Consider the following 25,577-nt stretch of genomic DNA (forward strand, 5'->3'; position numbering starts at 1 on the left):
TATGAACAAATAAAGCAACAGTTGACAGAAGAAGATGTTGTAATAGCACAGGTTAATACATTTTCAATAGACGAAGAGGCATCAGATGAAGAAAATTATACTGCCTTCGCAGTGAGGGCTGAAGCAATGTCACCAGTGGCGAATTTCAAGGGAAGCAGCGGCTCAACTTATCAGCCATCACATCTAAGAAAACGAACTAAGTTCCCAGAAGGATATCTTGCTGGTGCTTACAAGATACGAACAAAACAACCAAAAGAAAAAAAATGGAAAAGTTTATCCTCCTTGTCTGTGTCATCCTGGATTAGCAACTGATATGACATCGTGCCTGAAAATTACAACAGGCTTGGCACAGAAAAGGGAAAATAAACAGGAAGACTATGTTACAAAACTTTGAAAACAGCCTAAAATAAGGTCATTCGTCAAACCCAAACATTCTGCTGGATATGATAAACCGTGAATTGTGTTATCATTTTATAGCACAGAGAAACGAAAACGCAATAATACAAGACCGCACACTGAAACTTTGTGCACTGAATATAAAGAAGAGAACTGACCCTCACAATTCACTGCAGTTCAGAGCTTCCAGCTCTTGGGTAAAGAAATTTAAATGTAAGAATGAGATTGTCAGTCGCAAAATAAGCGTCAAAGCTAGCAAGCGGTTGGTTGAAGGAAACTTTGAAATTCAATAAAAAGCTTATCCGTTCGCGAGACAAATCAGGTCTCTCATTGAAAGAAAAGTCTGTCACCAGATCAAGTAATTAATGCCTACCAATCAAGATTTAATAAAAAGTTATGATTTGGATGCACTCTCGCAGTGAAGAGAAGCAAGAATGTCTTTTGTACGGTTGGGTCCATTGCGGCAACCACTCATTCTTATATGACAATGCCTGGGACTGTGATGAATAGAACGTTGCAATCCCATTTGCATGCCCTTGTATCGGAGCCCACCGGCCATTTTCCTGCAAATATGAATATCAATTTACGAAACATGAAGACGTTTGCTAGAAAATCTGCTAATATGCCGACTAGGGATTTATAAGTCTTCGTACAACAACTAATGTGGCCAAACATACAAGCAAAAACTAAAGACCTTCTTTTGGTCCACTCCTGGACAGCCAGTAGAGATGGCGAACTATACAACCACACATTTCTTGAAAGCGTTGAATTCACGCAACAAGCTGATTCCAACAAAGAGCACAGGCATTTTGCAAACTGTCAACGTTTCTTTCTTCCGTCCATACAGAAATTTTGTGAAATTTACCGCAGATACAATTATGGTATCTTCTGGCAATGACATTAACGTGTGGAACAGAGACCATGCCTTCAATCTTTTGTGTATTTCCTGTTCTCAGCTACGTGATTCTCCAAATTCATGAAACTTGTATTTTTTCAATGCGGCTGAACAGAAGTCTTTCCTGGCGCACTTCAAACATTTTTGGAGTACTGCTTCGGAGAAGGATTAGCGGAAGAGCGTTTCCATGAGAACTTTGAGCAACCCACTTTCATCATATGTGCACAGTGCGAGAACTGTCTATGCAGTGACCATGCCGTTATTACTTACCAAGGAGAGAATGTGTGGCCTGGAGGCTCGATACAAGCATTTCAGAAACTGTCGGGTGTTCGAGGAGAACTGTAGTCAGTGTTTTTAACATGTGGCGAAACCAAGCTGAAACCACGTCCAGACGTCGTGGGTTTTGGAGGCTACCTCTCACCCCTCACTACAGATGTCGGAAGTTGTAGGGTGGGCAGACTGGTAAGACAGGACAGGCGGCCAGCTGTGATGGATCTAACATCAGACTTTAATGCTGGGAAGAGTATAGGTGTGTATGAACACTCCTAAGGATGGCCCTCCGCAGCCGATGACCCATGCATGTACAAATGTTAACACTACGACATCGGCAACCACGACTGAAATCGGCACGTGACCATCGCCACTGGACGTTGGCGCAGTAGCAGCGCTTTGCAAAGTCTGATTAATCCCGATACCTTCTTCATAATAACGATGGGAGGGCACGAATCCGTCGTCTTCCAGAGGAACAGCTCCTTGACACCTGCACTGCATGACGGAGACAAGGCGGTGGCTCTATTCTGCTCCGAAAAACATTCATGTGGGCATCTGTGGGTCCAGTGGAGCACCACGACGGCCAAGGAGTATCGTGCACTGGTTACAGAGCACGTACACCCCTTCATGACGATCATGTTCCCCGACGGCAAGGACAATTTTTAAACAATATAATGGTTGGTTGGTTGGTTGTTTGGGGAAGGAGACCAGACAGCGTGGTCATCGGCCTCATCGGATTAGGGAAGGAAGTCGGCCGTGCCCTTTCAGAGGAACCATCCCGGCATTGGCCTAGAGTGATTTAGGGAAATCACGGAAAACCTAAATCAGGATGGCCGGACCCGGGATTGAACCGTCGTCCTCCCGAATGCGAGTCCAGTGTCTAACAAACAATATAATGCACCATGTCACAAGGCCAGAAGTGTAATGGAGTGGTTCGAGAAACACAGTGGCGAGTTCCAATTGATGTGCTGGCCCTCAACTCTCCAGATTTGAACCCGTTAGAACAAATCTGGGATGTGATTGAACGTGGCATCAGTGCAAATCGCTCCTTTTCTTGGAATTTACGGGAATTACATGGCTTGTGTGTGCAAATGTGGTGTCAACTCCCTCCAGCGACCTACCAAGGTCACACTGCTTCCAGGGTACGACTCGTCGCAGCTGTTGTCAGTGGCAAAGGTGGACATACCGGCTGTTAGGTAGATGGTCATAACGTTCAGGGTGAACAGTGTATATTTTGTTCTTATATTAACTGCGTTATTATGAATATAATTTGCTCGACAACGTAACGTGAACTTCCCTTGTAAGCACTATTTAAATACGTAAACTAATCATTCTCATCATTATTATCATTACAGCAATAAAATATTTTTTATTGATATTGTTTTTAAAATCTTTTTTTTTTTTTTTTTTCATCAGTCTACTGACTGGTTTGATGCGGCCCGCCACGAATTCCTTTCCTGTGCTAACCTCTTCATCTCAGAGTAGCACTTGCAACCTACGTCCTCAATTATTTGCTCGACGTATTCCAATCTCTGTCTTCCTCTACAGTTTTTGCCCTCTACAGCTCCCTCTAGTACCATGGAAGTCATTCCCACATGTCTTAGCAGATGTCCTATCATCCTGTCCCTTCTCCTTGTCAGTGTTTTCCACATATTCCTTTCCTCTCCGATTCTGCGTAGAACCTCCTCATTCCTTACCTCATCAGTCCACCTAATTTTCAACATTCGTCTATAGCACCACATCTCAAATGCTTCGATTCTCTTCTGTTCCGGTTTTCCCACAGTCCATGTTTCACTACCATACAATGCTGTACTCCAGACGTACATCCTCAGAAATTTCTTCCTCAAATTAAGGCCGGTATTTGATATTAGTAGACTTCTCTTGGCCAGAAATGCCTTTTTTGCCATAGCGAGTCTGCTTTTGATGTCCTCCTTGCTCCGTCCGTCATTGGTTATTTTACTGCCTAGGTAGCAGAATTCTTCAACTTCATTGACTTCGTGACCATCAATCCTGATGTTAAGTTTCTCGCTGTTCTCATTTCTACTACTTCTCATTACCTTCGTCTTTCTCCGATTTACTCTCAAACCATACTGTGTACTCATTAGACTGTTCATTCCGTTCAGCAGATCATTTAATTCTTCTTCACTTTCACTCAGGATAGCAATGTCATCAGCGAATCGTATCATTGATATCCTTTCACCTTGTATTTTAATTCCACTCTTGAACCTTTCTTTTATTTCCATCATTGCTTCCTCGATGTACAGATTGAAGAGTAGAGGCGAAAGGCTACAGCCTTGTCTTACACCCTTCTTAATACGAGCACTTCGTTCTTGATCGTCCACTCTTATTATTCCCTCTTGGTTGTTGTACATATTGTATATGACCCGTCTCTCCCTATAGCTTACCCCTACTTTTTTCAGAATCTCGAACAGCTTGCACCATTTTATATTGTCGAACGCTTTTTCCAGGTCGACAAACCCTATGAAAGCGTCTTGATTTTTCTTTAGCCTTGCTTCCATTATTAGCCGTAACGTCAGAATTGCCTCTCTCGTCCCTTTACTTTTCCTAAAGCCAAACTGATCGCCACCTAGCGCATTCTCAATTTTCTTTTCCATTCTTCTGTATATTATTCTTGTAAGCAGCTTCGATGCATGAGCTGTTAAGCTGATTGTGCGTTAATTCTCGCACTTGTCAGCTCTTGCCGTCTTTGGAATTGTGTGGATGATGCTTTTCCGAAAGTCAGATGGTATATCGCCAGACTCATATATTCTACACACCAACGTGAATAGTCGTTTTGTTGCCACTTCCCCCAATGATTTTAGAAATTCTGATGGAATGTTATCTAGTTACATTAAAAGTATGGGTGATAGGTTGCAGTTTGTCCCCTGTTTCTCTCCCTTTCCTTTCCCCCACCCGCAAATAGAATTTGCTAACACCCACCCCTCTCGATCGGCGTACTTGATCCACACCAACGGCGCAGGCTACTTCGTAGCAACATTACCGCATTTCTGTTTCGTTCCATTAGCGTGATGAATGAGGAGCAGAAAGGAATGCCGCGCGGGGTAGCCGCGCGGTCTGAAGCGCCTTGTCACGGAGTCCTCCCTCGGGCATGGGTGTGTGTGCGATGTCCATAGCGTCAGTTAGTATAAGTTAGATTAAGTAGTATGTACGCTTAGGGACCGATGACCTCAGCAGTTTGGTCCCATAAGACCTTACCACAAATTTCCAAAACTCCCAAAAGGAAGGAATGACAGAAGCAATAGAAACGCAATGAAGAACAACGCGTTTCGTTAAGGGTTCGTTTAGAAAGTGCGAAAGCATCACGGTAATGGTCCTTCAATTCTAATAGCATACTGTACAAAAGAGGTGTCATGCACCACGGAGAAGTTCACTGGTAAAACTGCGAGAGTGCACATTCAAGGAAGAGTCAGCCAAGGTATTGCTTCCACCTACATAAATCTGACTAAAAGATCATAAAGTTCAAATTAGAGTGATTGGAGACCAATAGTCGTTCTTCTCGCGCACCGTTCAAGACTGGCTACGAAAGGAGGGGAAGGGGGGGGGGGAGGGAGGGACTGACAGTGATGCATGGAATTCTGTCTAACACACGACGTAATAAGGAATAAGGCTTGCAGAGACATTTTCTTGTTTTTCAGATTAGAAACAACTTTTGTAGCACAAATTTCGTGAGGTTAAATTATCGTTTGGTGTTACGATTTCCAGTGTTGTTAGGCCTCACCACCGTTGCGAACGGCGTGGACTGAAATATGTTGTTATTTAAGAACTGTGTTCGAGTAGTTTCTTTTCTTACTTGAAGCTGCGTGAAACGTGTGTAATAATAGCAAGAATATCGCTTTTATCAGCCTACAGGTGCAACTGAACTGCATCAACGCTTTTGAACTATCTGAGTCAAGAAATTAGTATAATGAAGTCAGAGGCTGTGAGAAATCTATTATTTACTTCACAGTGCACTAGTTTCAAATCGGAAAGAAAAGAAAGAAAAGAATCGCTTAATTTCGCTACGTCTAATTTCCGCGGAGAAAAATAGGTATTGTTTGGTTCTGCAGCGAATTTTGTATCTCATGTCTTGGCTTTTCCCGGAAGTAGGAATTCATGAGAGACATTCGTGTGAAGTTTTGCAACTGGCCCAACTTGCTGGTCTTGTTCTGCTACCGTCGTATAGCGGTGCCTACACCCACTGGCGCCCGCGAGTTGCGTAGGCAAAGTCCAGCTCACCTCTTGGGTGCGACGAACTTTGTAAACATACGCCAACTAGCGCCCGAATGCGTGTCACTGACCCCAAGCCTCTCACTGCAACACAGTGTTGCTCATGAAATGTACTGCGGTACGCAAAACGTTTTCGTTTCTGATACATGGTGACATTTTCCGAAGAAATACCTTTTTCTCGGAATGCCAATGGAAAGGTAACGTTTTGGAGCAGCGAAGGAGCCTACAAGAAAGAGTGCCTATGAACATCGTAAAGTTTTACCTAGCAGTTTGACTGGAGGCCACTGGAATCGAATTCTGGAAGAGCAGCATTCAGCTCTCTGCGCAGTCATACATTTAGATTTGCTACCGTTCCTGTAAATTATTCAAGCTGAGAACAATTATGGGTCGTTCAAAAAGATCGCGATCAGTTTTGTACACAGAATTGTCCATTTGGGGTACTGCATCGTCTGTAATGATAATAAAAATCCTGCCCCGGATCTAAGATATTTCCGAACCGGGGCAGGAACCTGATAGCCCCCCCCCCCCCCCGCCATTTTCCCCTCACCTCCTCGATCGTTTGACGTTTGAGATAGGATGTCAAAAATTTGAAAAAATCGATTCTTAAAAAATGTGTTCATTCTGTAGCGCACATCTTTCTGAAGAAAAAATGTTCAAATGTGTGTGAAATCTTATGGGACTTAACTGCTAAGGTCATCAGTATCTAAGCTTACTCACTACCTAACCTAAATTATCCTAAGGACAAACACACACACCCATGCCCGAGGGAGTACTCGAACCTGCGGCGGGACCATCTTTCTGAAGAGTTTGATATATAAAACATATGTTCGAGGAAATTTAATACATTTTATTTGGTCTTAAGTGTGTCAAAGTGCAGTGCCACGCCTCCTCACAAAGCATTTTTCTATTGCATAACACTGTACGTCATTCAATGGAATTCAGACGTGTATATTTTGTAATGGAGGCCATCAAACCTTTATTCAGGACAGTGGAAATTAAAATTTCCTGAGGTGCCTCTCCTGCTCCCAGTTAGCCGGTTTGACACCTACCCGTAAATAAAACTGTAAGTGAAAACTGTGTGAGATTATTTGTGACCGAGAGAATAAGAAGTCTTCAGAAAATTTGCGCCCTTTATTGACTGTAAGCTATTATCTATCTCATTTGTTTGGCATAAAATTAACTATAGGAAACATAAAAGAAGCGAAGGCATGAGACAAGAAAAACAGTACACAATTCCACAATCCTTAGGTCCCAGCATTTTTGCTCTCTAATCTTGCTACAGCTTTACACTGCGTGATCTCCTCTCTGCGAAAGAGTCTAATTACTTCATCATAGTTCGTCAAACGTTTTGCTACATGAAAAATTAAAATGTCCTTGTCTAGTACGAGGCCTCCGATTTTTTTTCTAATTAACTACTCACCCGAAATCGATGAAACTGGCATTACCTCTCGACGTAATCGCCCTGCAGACGTACACATTTTTCACAACGCTGACGCCATGATTCCATGGCAGCGGCGAAGGCTTCTTTAGGAGTCTGTTTTGACCACTGGAAAGTCGCTGAGGCAATAGCAGCACGGCTGGTGAATGTGCGGCCACGGAGAGTGTCTTTCATTGTTGGAAAAAGCCAAAAGTCACTAGGAGTCAGGTCAGGTGAGTAGGGAGCATGAGGAATCACTTCAAAGTAGTTATCACGAAGAAACTGCTGCATAACGTTAGCTCGATGTGCGGGTGCGTTGTCTTGGTGAAACAGCACATGCGCAGCCCTTCCCGGACGTTTTTGTTGCAGTGCAGGAAGGAATTTGTTCTTCAAAACATTTTCGTAGGATGCACCTGTTACCGTAGTGCCCTTTGGAACGCAGTGGGTAAGGATTACGCCCTCGCTGTCCCAGAACATGGACACCATCATTTTTTCAGCACTGGCGGTTACCCGAAATTTTTTTGGTGGCGGTGAATCTGTGTGCTTCCATTGAGCTGACTGGCACTTTGTTTCTGAATTGAAAAATGGCATCCACGTCTTATCCATTGTCACAACCGACGAAAAGAAAGTCCCATTCATGCTGTCGTTGTGCGTCAACATTGCTTGGCAACATGCCACACGGGCAGCCGTGTGTTCGTCCGTCAGCATTCGTGGCACCCACCTGGATGACACTTTTCGCATTTTCAGGTCGTCATGCAGGATTGTGTGCAAAGAACCCACAGAAATGGCAACTCTGGAGGCGATCTGTTCAACAGTCATTCGGCGATCCCCCAAAACGATTCTCTCCACTTTCTCAATCATGTTGTCAGACCCGCTTGTGTGAGCCCGAGGTTGTTTCAGTTTGTTGTCACACAATGTTCTGCCTTCATTAAACTGTCGCACCCACGAACGCACTTTCGACACATCCATAACTCCATCACCACATGTCTACTTCAACTGTCGATGAATTTCAATTGGTTTCACACCACGCAAATTCAGAAAACGAATGATTGCACGCTGTTCAAGTAAGGAAAACGTCGCCATTTTAAGTATTTAAAACAGTTCTCATTCTCGCCGCTGCCATACGGTGCTGCCATCTCTGGGACGTATTGACAATGAACGCGGCCTCATTTTAAAACAATGCGCACGTTTCTATCTTTTTCCAGTCTGGAGAAAAAAAATCGGAGGCCTTAGAACTTGAATACACCTCGTAGAGAAAGGGCTGTTAATATGAATAGTACCCAAGACTGGTGTGGTTTCTCGATTTGATTACGTCTATTTTATCACGTCTATTTTGCTACTAGATAAAACAAAAGTAGATCTTTCTGATATTGCAGCAATTTTAACAAACGCCAGATGCGAGACTGTTTTCTTGTACCTCATTTACATGACATAATATTATTCACGAAGTACCAGTATCAAATGCCTATTAGTCCCACTACAAGCAAAAAATTTTAGGTTAGGAAATAGTTTTACATTTGATTCATAAGATCCAGTTCCTCAAGCATGAGATTGAAAATTAGTAGTACGAAATTTTTATGTAAATTTCGAATCGTCGTTTTTCCATATAACTTGTGTGATGTTTTCGTTTCTTCTCCTTCCTCGTTCTAGCAAACAATCTTGTCATCACCAATTCTGTAACTATTCCTGCCTTTGTCGAAACTCACTCTCCGGTTAACTTCACTAACCCCACCAGAATCACCGGTTTAGTTATCTCGCGTCCATTCTCCGGTTAGACGTTATTACGTGTTCGTACAAAGCGTTTTCCGAGCTATTCCGAGAATAGAACTTATGCAGCTGCCATCCGGGGACTGTAAAACTGGTCCTTGGCAGTGTGGAGCTCTTGCAAAAATTTTCCGTTAAAATTTCATTTTATTGGATACACCGAGAAAGTATCTATAATCTTGCTTGTCTGTTGTTCCCATTCGTCGTTTATTTCCACTCTGGTAGCCTGAACCTATGGATTCAGCTGATAATCATAACAACGCTGATCATTCGCACACCCAATCAACCACATAAACAAACAGCGTTTGGCATTCGCCCTTTCGGGTTTATTCGGCTCAGTCCGTACAGCTGCGTCCCCTTTTGTCTGCGGCAAAGTTTATTTCTAGATGCGACGGGGGTTCCCACGGCAGAGATATCACGTATACTACGCACGCATTCAAAAATCAACTTATGATTCAACTTAGAATGTGTTCAAAATGTTCAACAACAAAGTGGGATGGGTTACAAAATCATATGAAAAATCGATAGACCGACGTGCGCTGAATGTTAGGCGCTTTGTGAAATGAATTTTTTTTCTTCGTGAATTTGAATTTGGCGCCCCCTGAAATTGGCACCCGGGGCAAATACACCGGTTTGACCTTCCCCCTCCCCCTCCCTAGATCCTAGGCCTATAAAACCCCTGTTTCTCCGTGACTTGGTGCAAGTCTTTAATCTCGACGTCACTTTGCCGTCATTAGTGTCTCAAGCCTATCCCCGTAATCCAACCGGAAAAGGAAGCTACAGTTTAACGTGAAATCCGAACCACTTGTCGTTCGTGGCGAATCTTGACGACACAGAGAGGTGAAGGCTAGGTTAAAAGCAAAACGAATATTCCGTGGTCCGGCCGGAATCAATCGCGCGACCTTTCATATACCAGCAGTGCGCTATACCTCCTCGACCACCAGGCCCAACAGCGCCTCTAATGACGCATATGGCCTCCGACCTGACGAATTAGTGTCCTAGCCAATTAAAATAACACATTTCGCTAAATACAGAATCTTGAAGGAATTTGGTAGACTAATTTTCGAGATACGTCCTGTAAATGTTCTGGAAAATTGTTCGAAACACATATATTGAGTTTAAGTGAACTTTGGATAACAGGAAAGAAAGCACGACGACGAAGATCATGACGATAAAAAATAACAACCGCAGAAACGAAATTTCTAGTACGTGTTACAATATAATAGACCGGTTAAGATAATAAACTAGAAACCATATAAACTCCTGTACATCCTAAAAGTTTCGAAAGTGGATTATAAAAAAAAAATAGATAAAAGTTTAAACGCTGGATTTCATGCTTCAGTCTCCCTCCCACTTAAGTACAACACACAGAACGTGAGACGTTCAGTGAAGTCCTTGTCTGAGAAGGCTTCTGCGCCACATTTTCTCGAATGTCGGTTACGTCGTCATATGTTTGACCTTCGTGTCAGTTTATGCATATTGTCTTTTTGTGGTAGATTCGTCCCTGTGATGGTTTTTTCTAGAAGAGAATAGTCCGCGTTTTTCATTTTAATCAAGTCGCGGCATGCGTTCTTGTATCGTTAATTTTGTTCAGGAGTAAAGGTGTGCTGGACAAACTTTACACACACTTTTCTCTTTTTCAAAACATTTTGAAAAATGTCTTGAACAGATGATTTAGAGATGTTTCTCTGTTGCGATTTGTGCCACAACAACGTTGACACACTACGGGCGCACGTCTACTACTCAACACTCCTTGCTCGCAATTGGTCGAAAGCACACACATCTATTGTTACAATTGTTAGTTCAAGATAGGAATAAAATCAACCCGGTAGCTTTTTCAGTGGCAGAGTAGCCATTAGAAAAAAGGATACACCGCCCAGACGGAACTGTATATCTCCTGTTATCAATGACAGCGAAAACTCACTGATATCAGACAATCGAGAAGCAAGTGATGTGTATGCCAGAGATCAACAGGAGGTCAAATATCTATTCTTCAAAGCATTAAGGAAAAGTAGGCGGGAGATAAAGGTTTAACATGTCGATGGCAAGCCACCATCACAGACGGAGCATTAACCCGTATACGTCCAGGATGGGAAGTTGGAAATTTGTATTAAAGTCTATGGGACCAGCTGCTGAGGTCATCGATCCCTAGGCTTACACACTACTTAATCTACGTTAAATTAACTTACGCTAAGGATAACACACACACACCCAAGCCCGAGGGAGAACTCGAACCTGCGACGGGGGAAGCCGCGCGAACCGTGACAAGGCGCCCCTGACCGCGTGGTTACCCCGCGCGACCCAGGATGAAAAAGAACTCACTTCGATCTATAGCTATTCTACTTCCAAACCCCTAAGCTATCTTAGGTGTGTGGCGGAGGGTACATCGGTTCACGCTACCATTCCTCCACTCCCTTTCCATTCACGAATACATTGTGAGAAGAACGACTCCTGGTAATTTGATTTCCCTGCCGTTCCCGCCATCGATATTTAGCGAGATGTATGTAGCAGGAAGTAAATCTTTACCTAATAAAGCCGCGTGAGGCCATTTAAATGGCGCGACCTGCCGATCTGTGTCACTCCCATCACCTACGCCAGAATACACTCACTACAACGTCGCGTCGCTTCGACGAAGTAACCAGGGCGGCAACCGCAGAACATCATTTACGTTCAACTGCCCAAAAATGAGAACAAGACTATAATATATTGATAATTTATTCTTGCAATGTACGCTCTTGGCATTTAAACAACAACAAACATGGTTCACAACGCCTCTCTTGTACCATGTCGCACTGGAGACAGATGATGATCTGGCGATTACAGAATGAATCAGTGACGTAATACCCTATTGTTCTTTGAATTTGATGATGATTCTAAATATTTTAGCAATTCCCAAGAATGAATTGCACTAGTATTCTACACGCCGTCTCCTTTAGAGATGAGCTACACTTTCCCAATTCTACCTGGTAAATGTACCAAACTAGCAAGAAATACTCAAGAATTGGCTGTACGAAGATTTTGTTTCGTGGGCCCGTTACATCTAAATACATACTTTGCAGGCCATGGCACGGTACGTGGTGGGGGTTACAACGTAGCACTACTAGTCAGTTTCTTTCCTGTTCCACTCGCAAATAAGTTCAAAACCACGAATGCTGCTTCTATACATTTCCGCAACAGTAACTCGCGAAAGGAGCGTCGTCTTCCCTCCAGGGATTACCATTTGAATTCACGAACCATTTCCACACATACTTGCTTGATGATCGAACTAGTAACAAATCCAACAGCCCGCCTCTGAATTGCTTGATGTTTTTCTTTAATCCGACCAGGTGAGGATTCAAAACATTCGAGCAGTAATAAAGAATAGGTTGCCCTACTTTTCTATTCGCAGTCTCGTTTATGGATGAGCTACAGTTTCCAAAAATTCTCCCAGTAAAACGAAGTCGAGTATTCGCCTTCCTGCCTACTATCCTGACGTGCTCATTCTATTTCAAATCACTTAGCAGTGTTACGCCTACATATTTAATCGGTCTGACTGTGTCAAGCAGCACATGGCTAATGCTGTGTTCGAACGTCACAGGATTATTTCTCTTACCTATCCGCATTAACTTACATTTTTCTACTTTTAGAATAAGCTGCCATTCGTCACACCAACAACAAGTTCTGCCTCTGAAATCTTGTCTCTCCCTACAGTCACTCAAGGATAACACCTTCCCGTACATCACAGCGTCATCAGCAAACAACCGTAAATTGCTGACCATCCTGTCCGCAAGATCACCTACATATATAGAGATTAAGAGCGATCATACTACACTACCCTGGGACACTCCGGATGACATCCTTGTCTCTGATGAGCTCTCGGCATCGAGGACAATGTACTCGGTCCTGCTACTTGAAAGGCCTTCGAGCCACTCACGTAGCTGGGAACCTAACCCGCAAGCTTGAACTTTCGTCAATAGTCTTCAGTGGCGTACCGTGTAAAACGCATTCCGGAAACCTAGGAATAAGCAACCTGCCTGTTGCGCTCCGTCCATGTTTTGTGAGATGGTATGTGAGAATACAGCAAGCTGAGTTTCGCACGAACAATGCTTTCTAAATCCGTGCTGATTTACGGTCAGAAGTTTTTCTGTCTCAGGGAAATTTATTATATTCGAAATCAGAATGAGTTCAAGATTTCTACAGCAAACCTTGTTATGATTGTTCCACTTAATGTAGCTTCCAAACAACAAATTACACACACACACACACACACACACACACACATAAACGCAAGCACGTCACCAGCCCCCCTCCCTCTAACTTATTTCTAATTGGAAACACTTCTGCCTCATGACCAGCTTGCCTAATATTTGGCTGGGAAAATAACAGAGGTTGGGTCGGACCGGATCTCAAACGTCGCTCAGATGAACATATCTAAGAAATTTCGCCGTTTAAACTTTTCCCAGTGATTAATCGCCAGTTATGGAATCGGACAGTAATGTATCTTTCTTCCCGTTCGTACATAATACGCTACATTTGTTTGTACGGAGAGTCGACTGCTAATCTCTTCGTAAAGCGTCGATCCTCTTTAGATTTTCCTGCATTCCACTGCAGTTTACTGGTGTTGTGACTTCCCTATTTACAACAGAAGTATCCGCGAACAGTTTCACGGAGATTCAGGCAATATATGCGAATAGTAATGGTCCTATAACGACCCCTTCACGTATTATTTTCACATCACATGATTTATTCCCTTTAAGAACGGCCTGTTGAGTTCTATTTTCTATGTAATACTCGATGAATCACCAAGCTCCGCGTTGGAGTCATCTACTCGGATACGGAAGTGGACTAGGGAAACCATGGAAAACCTAAGTTAGAATGCTCGTAGAGGGATTTAAACCCTGATCCTTTCGAATGCGGAGCGAGTATCTCAGCCACTGTGACATATCTCTCGAAGGGAAGTAGAGGAGAAAGAAGAATAAGAAGTAACAGAAGAAGCAACCAAAAACGTTGAATAAAATGCAAGCCATGCTACTCGCCAGGAAAAATCCTATTACCTTCAGGGTTTTAATGCGATAAGTCCTTGGATTTGTGCTGAGCTACCATGTCACATACAATCAGGCCGCCCACACTCATTATGATTTGTTGTTTGTCGGAGAATAAAGACTGTGTGGCCTCACGAAAGAAAAGTTTTAGGGTCATTTTCCACGATTAATGGAAGTGTATGAAATCATAAGAGCCTGATACTTAAGAGAAATTTCAATTAATGAGAAATTGAATCTTCGTTTTCCTGACAGCGTGGGGCGATTAATCAGAATATCACCAATAACGGGGAAATTTGAAAAAATGGTTCAAATGGCTCTGAGCACTATGGGACTTAACATCTGTGGTCATCAGTCCCCTAGAACTTAGAACTACTTAAACCTAACTAACCTAAGGACATCACACATATCCATGCCCGAAGCAGGATTCGAACCTGCGACCGTAGTAGTCGCGCGGTTCCGGACTGAGCGCCTGAACCGCTAGACCACCGCCGCCGGCGGGGAAATTTGACTTAATACAAATGGTTCAAATGGCTCTGAGCACTATGGGACTTAACATCTATGGTCATCAGTCCCCTAGAACTTAGAACTACTTAAACCTAACTAACCTAAGGACAGCACACAACACCCAGCCATCACGAGGCAGAGAAAATCCCTGACCCCGCCGGGAATCGAACCCGGGAACCCGGGCGTGGGAAGCGAGAACGACCACGAGATGCGGGCTGACTTAATACACTCAGTCACTGGTTGCCAATAGTCTTATACATTCCCGAAGACTCCAAATTGACACTGTGATCTCTTGTACAAGTAAACTACATTTTTCATAGATTTCCAGCTCGATATTGAGGCCAATGGCAGAGAGCAGAAGCTAAACTGCGGCTCCTTTCCATGTAATGCACAGCTAATGTTACAAAAACAGCAGAAGAAAAGAGCTTGGAACAAGAAAAGCGAGTTTCCTCTCTTAAAGCCCTCGATGTAAACGTAAATGAAATTTTTTTTAAAAAGTCCGTAGATCATTCTACTGTACAGAAAAGTTGTCACTCCGTACTTCATCAGATCACACGTGATTGCGTATGACAAGTAGTTGCAGTTAGCTATTCTGAATGTTATTCTCAATAATATTTGCAATACTAGTATTAACGTCCACAAAAATTTGGATGCGTCTGTCATTGGCTGTTTACCTGGGTAGGCCTATTCGTTTTGTCTGTTCTCAACACCTTGTATTCAGGTGCAACGTACTTTCGCAACGATATCTTTGTAGCAGCCCCTGCGTAGAGAAAACGCAGACGTTAACTGTTGTTGGTCCGATATACAGGCAGTAAATGAATCTGTTGCCATCTCAAAGTTCGATTATGATGTTTGGCTTGTGGGGCGCTGAACTGCACGGTCATCAGCGCCCGAACTCTGGTAAGTTCGATTTGAACATTGCGCTTTGCTATGATACCTAAAAAGCCATTACACAATTCCGGCCGTTGACCTGACCTACCCATCCAGTTGCAGAGGGACCTTTAATACTAGATTTCGAATCACAGTGCACCTTAGTAGTTTCAACGTGCACATCCGGGAGAGAGATGAAAGAAGTGAAGGTGACTAAAAAAAAAAAATCCCCAAACCGACTCAGAATTGAACCCCAGACCTTTGTATTTGCTTTCTGACAATGATCCACTGAATACCCAAGAGTATGCAAAGAAAAGACTATACCACGGAGGCATAATAAGAGGAATCGCCATGACGCCAGAAACTTGAGGCCGACGTCCGCCATGGTGGATACCCTAAACATTTCCTTCTGCTAGAAGTGTTTTGATCAAAACCTGCGAGCTTGCGTCCTTTATGGGTGTACCAGTCATTCTAATTACCGTCTAAAGTGTACCGTAATCACATTTCATTCGTAACTGAAACCTTTCGAGACATATCTTCTTTTATATTCAAGAATGTTGGGTGCGCTGATTCATTATACTGTACTGGTTGTATTTCTATCATTTGAGCAATTTCCTATCAGTCGAACTAAAAAATCTCTCTGGCTGCACGCTCTGAGAAGGAAAGTTTGGGAACGGACCAAACGTAACAAGCAAAATGCGTTCTCAGTATTTTCGGGAAGAGAACATTATTATGAATTTCACCAGTCCCTATTAAGGAAAATGCTGCATTATGAAAGCAACCTTGCGGTGTAATATATTTCTCTTATTGTTTATTCGAAATGTATAACAAAAACAAAGTTACATTAATGAGGCTAAATCCGTCGTACTACTGCATGGAATACACATTTAAGACCAGAGAAACGTCTTAACACCTTTTCTTGACACTGCGTTATCCACGAAAGCAGTGCAACACTTACTACCTAAAACAACTGTTGTGTGCGCGTAATATAAATTAGGAACAAGAAACAATCGTAAACAGCAGTCTACTAATGTTTTGGTGCATCAGATATGGCGGCGCCGGCTCCAAATCAACATACAGCTTAAGTATGTAGCGCCATATCACCTTATTACACTTCCGTAGCCATATCAATTATAGCTATTTAACACTGTGCATACTGGGCTAGGAAAATACGTTGTCAGTAGGATTATCTGACGTTTCCCGGCATAAGCTATTAGATAAATCTTTCATCTTCTGCATTCCCTGTCTTTATGTAATTTCAATTCTTTTATACCCTATTTTCACTTTTTTGTCGACGTTTCAAGTATTGTCGGTGTAATTTGTATACCAACATTCCTACGACCGCACGCCTACTGCTAACGCTATCTGCATGCGGCGACTGCGTGCCGCTCCGTGGCTCGCGCCATCTGTGAGAGAGCTTTTGAACTACGTCATCGTCGCGCCTGCACTGTCGAGCCATCTGCTCGCGTCTGTTACAGTACCAGTTCACCACCTTCCCGCGCAGTGGAGTGAGGTTTAATTTTGTCCGGCTGCCGGCATTAAGGCTTATGGTCTTCTCCCGTAGACTGGCAATATAAACGTCTCTGGCGTTCGCGGAATTTTCTGCTTTTGAGGAATTTACTGGACAAGCTTACTGTTATGACTTTTCTCAAACCACACTCTTGAACCGTCCAGAAGAACTTCAAAAGAAAACGAGACAGATGGCAATAAAGTTTTTATTTAAAAAATAATCGCCGCAACCGTTTATTCATTATTTTTCAACGTGAGACAAGACGGTCAATGCCTTCATGGGAAAATGTTTGCGGATACCTACAGAACCACACTGTACCCATCTGTTCACTTTGTCCGACTTAAAACGACGGCGTAATAAAAAAAATGGTAATCGCAAGATAGGAACTGTAAGGAGGATGAGTAAGGGCTTTCCAGCGAAACTTCTGTAGCTTACTAGAAACAACCTTGGCAACATGTGAACCCGTCTCCTTACAGTCCCGTGCGATTTAAATATTTTTGGAGCCGTGAAGAAAGACATTCTTGGATTTGCTTCGGACAAAGAAGAGCACGGCTATGTACAATCATAGTTCCGTGGGCAACCGGAAACATTTTTGCATGAAAGCTTTGTCGTCTTGTCTTACCATGGTAAAAATGTATAAGCAATTACGGCGATTACTATTGAAATAATAAACAGTTTACTTACTTTTTTTCCATCTCTCTCGCTTTCATCTGACTGTCCCTTATACATTTAGAAATGTCCCTTCATGGGAATCGTGAAAAGAAGGCATGTAGATGTAGCTGTAGCACCCTAATAATAATTACCACAGAAGCAAATTATTCCTCTTATTTTCCACTACCGAGGTGAAATATTCAATAATAAAAATACCCTCTCAGTTATCACAACACTTGAATGTAGGTAGACCAAGACCTCGATAGCGCGAAGTAAAGGAACGGTAAGGCACACGATTCGTATTCAGTAATAGGGCAATCTAGCCATTCAGATCTAGGTTTCCCACATACATTAAGACAAATGCCAGGAGAATTCATTCGAAATCAGCAGATGGACTTCCTTCCTCAGACCGAGCTTCCGTTCCGTCTCTAATAACCTTGCTGTAGACGGGTCATGAGACCCTGATCTTCCCCCTTCTGCATACTAGCGTGCTCTAGACAAGAACTTCCTCTGCTCGGACAAGAATGCCTACGTGACGATACATGTATACTTTTAGAAAGGCCATCCTGGAACCCTGTACCAGTTGCAGCATAGTGGCAACAAATACTTGATTTTCAAAATTTCGCGTAATTATTGACCAAATTTAAAAATTAAATATGCTGTCATAATCTACTCATTAAGCGGTATAATCTTACGTTAAAAGATTAATACAATAAGACAAGTATTGCAGCTGGAACTGCCTGTTTGTCATGAGGCAACGTAACCGATGGCGCGAAAATACGCTGATTTCGTTCGTCCATCATTTAAGAATGAGATAACTTAGCGACTTCCAACAAACTTTAACCATGATTTCAAACCTGTACGAAACTTACAAACTGACGAATGGGAAAAAGTTTATCGTTTACTACACGTTCACTGTTAGTTTACTCATGTTAAGCTCGAAGGGAAGCAGAAGTTAGTTTTGTGGCGCCCTGGTAGGCATGACATGTTACGGAAACGATGTTTTGGCGAATTGTGATGTACATAGTAATTTTACTTTTGACGTGCTACCGCATGCTCATTTCATGTTTTATACACGGAAATTCAATGGAATGATTTTATGTGTAGCTGACACAACGGTGGTTTGTAATAACCTTTATGAAGAGCTGAAGTGGTAACTTAGTTTTACCGAAACCAGTAAAGGTTTTTTACAGCGATCTCGGCTAAGAAGTTCTTCTCCTAAGTTAACTTTCGTCATTAATGCAGCAGAATTTCAGCGTCAAGCATGACGTTTTAATTTATAACTTCTTTGTACTCATCTGCGTCCACTGCGTCGTGTATGTCATATAAGGACATTATACATTTTGCTATGAGACCAAAACTCTGCTGTGTTCATTTATGTTGTTTATCACTATAGGCCTATTTCAGTGTGATTGCCATCTTCAGGTTATCTGTGAAAAGTACTTAGTCTGGTACGACAATATTTCAAATTTTGAAGTAGATAATTTAACGTACTATAAAATTATCGTTTGCTACGTACATCAGGTGGTCTTGATAGCCATATGACATCGATGTCTCAGTTTCTGTCACATTACTATATAAGTTTGCTTCTTTGATGCTGACGGTGTTAAACCTTTGCTGGTTTAGTTACTTGTGAATTTATCTAATTATGGAAGTTTATTTCACAATGACGTTACTTGATAGCTGCATTGGCAGTTTAGTCAACGAAGTTATATGGTTAAAGGCTATTTGCTTCTACGGTATTCTGTAGTCCATATCTTTGTTCTTACCATATTTGCTTATATGATTCGTGTTTATGTCGCTGTACGTTCATATGTAATTTAATCCACGATACGTAAGGAAATAACGCTAACAAGAGAATTATCAAAAATATATATCCGCTACATGTGTAGGACTGATATCTCACGAAATTACAGCGTTACTAAAACACACTGACATAAAATTTTCATACCAGCCACAACACGATCTTGGAACGCTACTACACTACGGAAAAAACCAAATATTCAAATCCAGTCTTATATAAAATTCATTGTAAAGGATATGATTCATTCTACATAGCTCAAAGTGGACGGAATTTTAATATTCAATAACGAGAACACAGAAGAGAGAGCGACGGTAACCCATCAACTATCTTCCACCACTTGGAGACAGAACGACACACAGCGGACGATATAGAACGGGCTGTCGAAGGTTTACACATTGCACAAAAAGGGCCACTAATTACTCTCAATAAATTCTAAATGAACAAATCGATTTGAAACATAAAGATCACACAGAAAATTTTATCGAAATTATCCTCCCAAACACGATATAAGTAGTTAAATAAAATCTACAAATTTATCAGAGATCATATTACCATGAAATTAAAAATAACCACTAGAAATCATTCGTTTATGAATAAAACAACATCGGGAAATTGTCATAAACCTCGCACAATACGACGCTATTTGACAGAAGAAATTTAAAAAAAAAAATGATAAAATTAAATATGAGCGTAGAACCACATAAAAACGAATCACAAATCGAAAGTAGAAGGAAGAACCTTTCATATGTGGTGCAGTCGGAAGTACCCTCTGATATGCACTTCACAGTGGTTTGGACAGTGAAGATTTAGCTGTAGATCTCCGGTCATATTCTGTGGCGTCCTGTAGAGATGAATAATTGCTTAAATGCCACTAAGCACGTTCTAATTAGTCTTATCTTGTACTGCTGGTTCCTATGGGAGGGATACACAACGGGTGGTAGGATATTTCCTGATTCCTCACTTAATACTGCCTATTGAAACTTTGTAACTAGGATTTTGCACGACAGATTCCGTCTTCCTTCAAGCGTCTGCCGGTTCAGGACACATTTATTTATTCACTTATTTGTTTATTTATTTATTATATTCCGTGGGATCCTACCAGCCAGTAGGATAAGAACGGCTGTAGTGACCAGGATGTGTAAAGTAGCCACTTCGTTTCATTCTCTTGGAGACTGCTGCAGAAACCATTGAAAACTATTCAAAGAGTCTTCTTCGGTTTTGTCTGCGAGTTTCGTGGTCGTATGTGCACTCTCCTCAGAACTGAAATATGTTTCTCTACATCTGATCTAAGACAATTGACGCATCTGTTTGCACGTATTAAAAAAATATAAATAGTGACAGTCAGTTGTTACGATACTGGTGAAATGTTAAATTTTCTAAACCAAGTATTTATGAATTGCCTAGGTAGTGTAATTTCGTATTCAGACAACATTTAGCGTAATGTTGTATAGTTTTTTTTTTACTTTTTTCATTTCGTTCGTTATGGTTCGTTGTATTTCGTCGTAGCGGTCGTCACAGGACATCCGAAGTTCGTTGTTGATCTCATCACTCAGTTTTTTTATTACAGAGACCCCCCCAGCCAGCTCTCTGACCGAACACGCCGAGCTACCGTGCCGGCAGCTAACTTATGCTCACAACAACACACACACACCCATGCGGAGGACTCGAACCTCCGATGGGAGGGGCCTCGCAATCCGTGACATTGCGCCTCAAACCGCGCGGCCACTCCGCGCGGCAAGGAGGTAGTGCCCAGCCGCCACTGTAATGCATTTACTCTGTGTGAAGACAACGGAACTGATAATAATACAAAAGTAGATCATAAAATAAATATACTAAGGCATTCCTGTATTGAAAACTTAGTGAACGGTTACTTTCTCTTACTACAGTTGTACAAGAGCGTGCTGAAAAAGCAATGCGCCCAGACTTTTTATTCTGTTCTCAATATGGGTTGGGACATTACACGTCATGCACATTACTCGGCCGACTTTCCCGCTTCGCTGAGGTAAGTTGCAACGCTCTGCCGCTAGAGGGCTCCGAATTGTAGTGCATAACATGGTGGCGTGTAATGTAACTTCGTCGGTACGTGAGAGACAGCGTGCTGTAATTGAGTTCCGAATTCGAAGAGTTCGTTCACGCACGGCACACTCTCTCCTTCAGCATGACAACGCCGTACCACACACGAGCGGTGGACATCTGCAACAACCCAACGCTTTGAGTTCACTGTCATCGATCATTCTTCATACATTCCCGACTTGGCGCCATCCAGTTTTCATCTGTTTCCGAAACTTAAGGAACACATTCGAGGACTTCACTTTATGGCGACAAAGCGGTGCAAACAGAGGTGATGTTGTGGCTCAATCAACGAAGGCAAACCTTTTTACAGTGACGGCATCAACAAACTGGTTGGTTCAAATAGTTCAAATGGCTCTGAGCACTATGCGACATACTTCTGAGGTCATCAGTCGCCTAGAACTTAGAACTAATTAAACCTAACTAACCTAAGGACATCACACACATCCATGCCTGATGCAGGATTCGAACCTGCGATCGTAGCAGTCGCCCGGCTCCAGACTGTAGCGCCTAGAACCGCGAAACGAACTGGTCTCTCGTTGGGACAGTCGACAGGGTGACTATGTTGAGAAATGAATACGTAGACATGAAAAACAAAGATGTAGAATGTCTTATTTGAAAAGCTTAGTAGTTTTCACATAAAAATTCGGAGGCGTTGCTTCTCAGGAGGCCCTCATATGTTACGATGTCATCAAATTATTTAAGAAAATAACGTCAATCGTGGGATTCACACACTGGATGACGTAAAAAAAAATGCTTTTTTTTTTTTTTTTTTTTTACAGCAACCAAATTATTCAGTGTCCCAAGAAACATTTTTCAAAAAAGGAGTTCTTAATAAATAACGTGATGTCACTGTAGACAAGGAGATTCTGGGGATCTTCAGATATGATGTTAATGTAGCAATCTAATATGTAATAGAAGCACACATACTGCAACTGAAGCAGAGGTTAGTCTGCCATCTACTTAACAGACAACATACATTGCCAATGAACCCACGAAACTAACAGCATTTCTTGAATCTAAATTAAACTGGGGATATTCCACTCTAAGCCACTAATTATCCAGGAGTATGTTATTATACATTCCGTCGTGACAGAAGCAGTCAAAAATCTGAACAACTGATGGAATCTGTTTGTGTAAGAACAGAATAGATTTTGAATACAATTGTAACTAAAAAGTATGTTTAAACCGAAGTCAAGAAAGCAGTCAGTAGCAAAATCCGTAGTTTATTTCAGATCTAGATTTCAACTATAACATCGTCACCATCAGTGCATTCCCACCGTGTCAGAACAGAACAAATTATAAAATGACGGTAGCTTTTATATAACATTCAATGGATTCCAACGTGGTTAAAAGTATGTATTTGTCACTGGCCTTAGAAATACACTTTTTTTTTTTTTTTGTAAGTATTGCTTATCTGTTTCAGTGCATATCGTATTATAGTCGCCAATTGAGTCATTTATTTTGAAGATCAAAATCGATGTGGTATATTTCTAAAAACAAGTCTTAAAACATTATTATCGAATTACTCATTAGATGCCAATGTCGTCTGTATTAAGTTAACCAGTAAGCACCCCTGATAATCTTAGTCTGCCAATAGTGTTCGTAATCACCCATAGTAAAAGCTATTTCATTTTCACTTCATGAATCGTGGGCATCACAGTTACTGAATATGTGCAACCGTATAATACAGCAATTGTGTTGTTTATCTAACAATTATTATAACACCGCATATTGAAAGTCTTACGCATTAACTTGCAAATGATAATTCCTTATATGCGGCGAGCGTTCATTACCGATTCAGAGATCAGTGTCTCTGGAACAGAAACCGAGCAGGAAGTGTTAGACACTGTTGTTAAGGTTGCATGCATATGCAATGAACCTCAGCGGTACGGTGACATGTAATGAGTATATGAATAATTAAGATGTAGCTGTGGATTCGTGATATGTTAAGGTTCATTAAATGGAAATACAGCATTTAATTTTTTGGAAATTTTAGACAGTAGGTTTGCTCTGGCAAGAAACTCAGCAAAAATAATTTGTGCGTTTTACTTTTTAGCGGAAGACAATAGAAACGCGAAGACTCATGAAAGAAGCAGAACATGCTACGAAGCGAAGAAATTACAAGAAACCACCACGCCTGTCTTAGCACCTGTGCTGAGAGGCTATCCTTGGTCGGATCGGCCGACGAAATCCCCCACATTTCTCTCTGAGCACGTAGTTGCTAACTCTGATAGGATCCCGTCACCGAGGTACTGACAGCCTGCTGCGGATCTTTCAACGTGATCGACAACAAATATTAATAAGATGACCCAGCAGCCGAAGGAAAACACAAGTTTGCGGGTTGAAGACAGCACAAACATGCATTATCTTAAATTAAACAACAAATGACAGACAAATCACTGATCAGCTGCTAAACAAAAACGTATAAAAGGTCTGCGCAACATTTTCGGAAATTTCTTTTGTCTGAGAAGGAAGTCATGAGTCCATCAACAATGAATTTTTGTATGTGAACCCACACCAATCCAAACTGACGCGAATGTGATTTTGAGGAAAACGCTTGATCTCTGGAATAAACAGTACAAATAACGTGTTGTGACTGCGTTATGCACTGTTCGGATGCAACATATGTTGTCACTTGCATTTCATTTGGCCTGATCGCAATAAAGATATTACACATGGACACATGGAAACGGAGTATGTGCCGTTAAGAGGAGGGGAGATGATGGAGTCAAGCTTTGATCTCCTCATCGGATCTTAAGGATCTCGTAGGATCTGCGATACTGCTTGTGACGGTCTATGCAGTTTCACGATCTTGCGGTTTGGGAGCAGAAGGTAAGTTACGTCGCAGTGCCGAGATTCGCCCTCTCTCTTCTTTTCAATCCATATTCGCCCATAACAAAACAAACATAACTCCACAAAGCTCAGGCACTGAAAAGGTAGCCAAAACCACACGATAAATTTGACAGTTGGTATACCCCAGTCATTACGTTGAACAAATTAGTGGAATAAAAAAGAATTTTTTAAATGTCTAATATAAATTTAATACTTAAAAAGTCTTTTCTGGTGGTATTTGTATTGAGTGCCAGTAAGGAAGAGTAACATGGACGATAATCTGTTTAGGCAAGAAGATAATCGCTTTTGAAATGTGGCGCTTCAGAAAAATGCTGAAGATTAAGTGAGTACATCGGATGGTTAGCAAGGACGTACTAATGCTAATTCGGGAAAAAATTAATTTATGACACAACTTGACTAAGAGTAGAGATCGATTGATAGGACACATTCTGAGGCATCAGTTTGATAATATGGGGCGTAAAACCTGAAGAGGAAAACCAAGACTTGGCTGCAGTAAGCAGGTTCAATTGGATGTATAAGGACAGTCAAATGAAAATTGAACACCTACCACAACGAAACCATGCAGTAGGTCCATTCAAAGGTAATCACCACATTCTTTAAGACATTTACCCAAATGGGAGACAGGAATTGAGATGATTCCAGAATGAGATTTTCACTCTGCAGCGGAGTGTGCGCTGATATGAAACTTCCTGGCAGACCCGTCCTCACAGCTTTACTTCTGCCAGTACCTCGTCTCCTACCTGCCAAACTTTACAGAAGCTCTCCTGCGAACCTTGCAGAGCTAGCCATCCTGAAAGAAAGGATATTGCGGAGACGTGAGTACGGGCCGTGAGTCGTGCTTGGGTAGCTCAGTTGGTAGAGCACTTGCCCGTGAAAGGCAAAGGTCCCGAGTTCGAGTCTCGGTCCGGCACACAGTTTTAATCTGCCAGGAAGTTTCAAGAATTGAGATCCCTGCTTTGTAGAAGGGGGTTGGCCACTGATGGATCCACAACCGCACCCACTCTTTCATATTCTCGTCCGACTGAAACCGAGATTCATGCATGTCTATCTTCAGGCCGCCATAGATGTGAAAATCACACGTTGAAAGAATCGTGCTGTACGGAGGATGTTGCAGTGTTCCCCAACCAAGTCTCTGAAGTGTATCATCGTGTCATTGCACTGTGGGGGCAGGTGTTATTGTGCAACGCGTCATATTTTCTGCAAAGCGTCTTCATTGCACTGCGCACTGATTGCAGCTCCACGCTTGAGGAACTCGACGAGGAAAGGGCCTCTGTAGTCATCAAGACCGTACCGCAACCTGTGTGAACACCTGTGGATTTCTT

General features: G+C 42.1%; 1 protein-coding gene and 1 non-coding gene across 2 annotated transcripts in view; one reads left to right on the forward strand and one right to left on the reverse strand.

Moving 5' to 3' along the window:
• LOC126095640 (uncharacterized) overlaps positions 1–25,577 on the reverse strand; it is a 793,146-nt gene that overhangs the window by 126,480 nt on the left and 641,089 nt on the right. The gene's annotated exons all lie outside the window — the stretch shown is intronic.
• Trnas-uga (transfer RNA serine (anticodon UGA)) lies at positions 25,092–25,166 on the forward strand. Its single transcript has one exon. It is a non-coding gene; the product is annotated as a tRNA-Ser (tRNA).

This window comes from Schistocerca cancellata, chromosome 8 (assembly GCF_023864275.1).
Source record: "Schistocerca cancellata isolate TAMUIC-IGC-003103 chromosome 8, iqSchCanc2.1, whole genome shotgun sequence".
NCBI classification, from domain to species: domain Eukaryota; kingdom Metazoa; phylum Arthropoda; class Insecta; order Orthoptera; family Acrididae; genus Schistocerca; species Schistocerca cancellata.